Source organism: Helobdella robusta (genome assembly GCF_000326865.2).
Source record: "Helobdella robusta unplaced genomic scaffold HELROscaffold_9, whole genome shotgun sequence".
Classification (NCBI taxonomy): domain Eukaryota; kingdom Metazoa; phylum Annelida; class Clitellata; order Rhynchobdellida; family Glossiphoniidae; genus Helobdella; species Helobdella robusta.
In genome coordinates, this window is record NW_008705512.1 from 3,081,950 (window position 1) to 3,086,341 (window position 4,392).

The following is a 4,392-nucleotide window of genomic DNA, read 5'->3' on the forward strand; positions in this document are numbered from 1 at the left end:
GCCCATAGCAGTACTAATAATTTTTTTCTTTTTTTCATGTACCCAGTCGATGAACCTACTCGCCATTCAAACATTTTTATGATTGATTATTAATTTTTGATGTAGCTCCTTGATGTTTGAGTGTCCCAAAATGTTTGTATAGATTAAGACCTGAGAATGACTATTTGGTGTCTAAAAAGCCTGTATATTTAACCTTGGTGTCAGACGAGGTACATTTCAATTTCCTCTATCGATTTTTAGGAGCAAATAGGCTGAATTGTTCCTTGTGTACGCCAACTGCATGTCAACGAGGCTTGATGGCATGCTTTTCAACAGCATCATCTTTCTTGTCTTATTTGATCTTCACCGAGTTCAAATCTTTTTCCATGTTATCATTATACGACATTTTGAAACTAAAACTGATGTATAAATATATAACAAAAATTATTTTTCTTTAATAAAAGATAAAATTTTCTAAATTGTTTCTGTAACATTTATTTTGTGGTAAATATAATGACACTTTTTAAGATTATTTCAATTTAATTCTCATAAAAATATATAAAATCACCATTTAAAGTAAAATCATAAAAACTTAACAGCTGATAAATTTAAATGTAGTGGAAGCCGTTTACTTAGCGCCAAGCGAATGATTGATGTGAAGGTACATTAAAGGACAGCGTTCCTTTATATTAGTACATCGTCAACCATTGCGTTGTCCATTAGTTCGACTTAATATAAATATAATGCTACTATTAGTGTATTTATCTACATATTTTATGTGTGTAGATGTGTGTGTGGGTGTTTGTTTGAGTGTGTGTGTGAGTGTGTGTGTGTACATAGTCAATTAATCAACCAATCAATTAGCTTATAAAGCGCTATTTCCGCGATGTTCAACAGCGCTTCACAATGAATTTTGAAAACAGATGGGTCTTGAGAACCGCTCTGAACTTTGCAAGTGATGGAGAAGTAGTCAGAAAAGTAGGTAGAGAGTTCCAGAAAATAGGATCAGAAAAAGCAAAAGCAGATTTGGCAAAAGAGTGTTTAACAAGAGTTAAGAAAAAGCGAGAAAAAAAAAGACGATCGTAAACCGGGGCGTTTAGGTTCAATTAATATATCTGATAAATACTTAGGAAATAATTTAGCTTAAGACTTATACATAAACGTGAAAATTTTAAAAATTATTCTATATTTTATAGGTAGCCAGTGCAAGAGAACAAGATATGGAGATATATGAGAATAGAAAGTATATGTGTGGTATTCGGTATATAAGATGAGTGTGTCCTTCTGTCAAACTCCTGTGATGAATCATTTATTACAGATGCAATTTTATGTGACTATGTATTTGTTTGCATTGGATATAAAATATTTTTTCAATGATATATTTAAATGATTTTATTGATGTATCTAAGTAATGATCAAATGGTTACATAAATAGTAATAATAAATTTTGACAGATAATAAAGTGTCAAAATTCTGAGATTGCAAAATTTAAAGACTTAAAGATTGCCTATTTTGCAAAATTAAAAAAATACATGATTTCCTGGTTACATGATTACGAAAGAATGTGCAAATATTTATAAGTAAGTATATGTGAGTATGTTTTTATTTGCGTAACTTAATCATCCAGTCCGTCCTCATACATCATATTGTGACACTTCAGTTTTCCATTCTTCTTCAACTTAATAAGTTTGGTGGGTGGATGTCTGGTTTTTATTTGTCTTGGGAATTTTTTTTGGGCGTTGGGATGTCTGACTTATATCAAATGCTATCACATCAGACGTCATTTTTTAATGAAATTAATTTTGAGGTTTTTATTTATATTTATTCTATTAATGTTATATAATTTGGTTTTTTTATTGATGTAAAGCAGGTGTGGGCAAACTAAGGCCCTCGGCGGCCCGCGAAGCTATTTTATGCGGCCCGCGAGGCCTTGTTCGCCAAAAAAAGTTCGTCTGTCCGACATTATGATCATAAAAAGGGGGTCATATAATTAGTTTTTTAAATACATATGCAGCTCTTTAAAATTTAAAACAGTTCTTTTAATTTTAAAGATTTTGTAATGTTTGAAAATTGTACAAAACATAAACCAAATTATTTTTGAATAATTAACTTTTTCGGTGTAAAATTTAATTTTTTGAATACTACAGTCGGCTATTCAATTTTGTTGTCAAACATTCTTTTCTTTTGAAATTTTATTAATTTTTTTACTTTTCCAATTAACGAAGTGTTGTAATGATCTGACTTTCGAAAGTTCGTGATTGTCAGCTCATTAGGGTCTGCTGAGTTGAATCGTCCAATGAAAAACATACAAACATAAAAAAAGACTTTCACCACGCGAATAAACACGTGCATGTAATAAAAGATGATTAAGACTGATATATGAAGAAGCATAAAATGACATTATCTTATATTTCTTTGCAACAAACTCTAATGATAGCCAATGTAGGACATGTTAATTCGCACTTCATAAACTGGAGAGCTCGGCACATTTTATGTTGCTACGTGCATTAAGCAGGTGATTGGCGTTGTTCCTTCGTAAATGCAGATGATGATCATTTGCTGTTTATAACCCCACCCCGACTATCATATTATATTGACGGTAATAAAAGTGTGGATGCGTTTCTTCAAGTGGAGTTGAAAATTTGTCCTATTGTATTGTAATTGTAATTTGTCCTATTCAAATTTGTAAATGAGTAGAAACAGTGTTGAAACTTAATAAAAGAAAAATAAAAAAGTTGGTGAGATTAACCATATCAGCGGAGCACGACGTAACATGCGCAGACCGCCATGGAACACACGCCACAAACATTAGTATAACAAAAATACGACTTGCAGAGGAAATAAATGAAACTTTAGAAGCACCGCAGAGCCACGATGAACCGAAACATTAAACAAATATGTCATGCTGCATTCACATTACACTGGATCGTTAAACAACCACGCCGACAACAGCGTTAAACAAAAAAAAATGTATAATTGCCTTCAAACAAAACTCGCCAAACTGCATGCAAAATAAAATTTAAAATAAAAATACAACAAAAATTAGTGACGAAGAAACAAACACTATACAAACACGATTTTTAATTGGAAATCCATGGAACAGAAATGTTTATGGCAATATTAGGAGATTTGCAACAGTGCCGATCAAATTTATTATCAAAACAACAACTGAGAATGTCGTCATGGTATCGTAAATTAAAACTATTAAAACAGGGTCTATGATATAGGTCCGGTTTAGATTTGTACTTTATTTTGCTCAGCTGTCTGTTTGAATGATGCAAAATAAACAGTTGATAGTCCAGGCATTATTTATATAAGTTTTGATTTACGACCCGGAGAATTTGAAAATGGAAAAATAATAAAGGTTTCGGTATAATGATAATCGCCATTTATGGATCCGTTAAGAGTATTTTTCATCGCCTGGAGAATAATGTATTCACTTGATGTATGACTTCTACATTTACTCAATGGTCCCTTGTTTATTTATCCAACTATATTCATGATTTGTTTATTTATTTATTTTTAAGTGTGTGTGTATGTGTGCATGTGTGTGTGTGCGTGTGAATGTTGTGAAACTTAACATGTGATTAAACAAACAGCATCCTTCATTATTTTTTTTCAGGAAATTTGAAAAAAAAATTGTATCAATAAATTATCGTTCGCTCAATTTAAAGTGAGTGTGAAAAAATCTCGAAACTGTAGAAGAAGTGATTAGAATCCATAATCATTCTGTACTTGAGTTACACAAGAACGATGGTCCTTAAATGATGATGAAGATGATGGGAATGATGAAGATGATGAGGATGATGAAGATGATGAGGATGATGAAGATGATGAGGATGATGGAGATGATGATGATGATGGAGATGATGATAACGACAATATCTGTCATTATTACTTTTCCTATCTCTACTTATACTAGAAATAATTTTTATAGTAGTGAAAAATGAAAAAGTAACAGGTAGCGTAAAATTTTTAATAAATCTGATAAATGACATTTTTACAAATTAATAATTTCTGTAAAACATTAAAAATTAATATTAAAAGATATTTTTTCTTCAGAAGAAAAAATAGAAGAAGATTGAAGCCTGTTTAAAAATATCTTTGGCACGTGTTTGTTCAGTGGTTTTTGAGTCAGAAATTGATGATAATCCTATTTTATAAAGCAAGAAGAACAGATCTTTTCTATGGAATGAAAATTTGTAACAATTTGAAGTTAAATGTATTTTGGTACTACTCTTAAAAAAATCGTTTCCACAAAGATGGTCTGCAAATACATTAACAAACTTGTGGTTTATCGAGTCTAAGAGGTATGAAACATATGAGCGTAAGTAAAATACTTTGCAAGGTTATAAAAAAAAATGAATACCTGTTGATTTGAATTATTTCATTTTAAAAATTATGCTAGTTAGA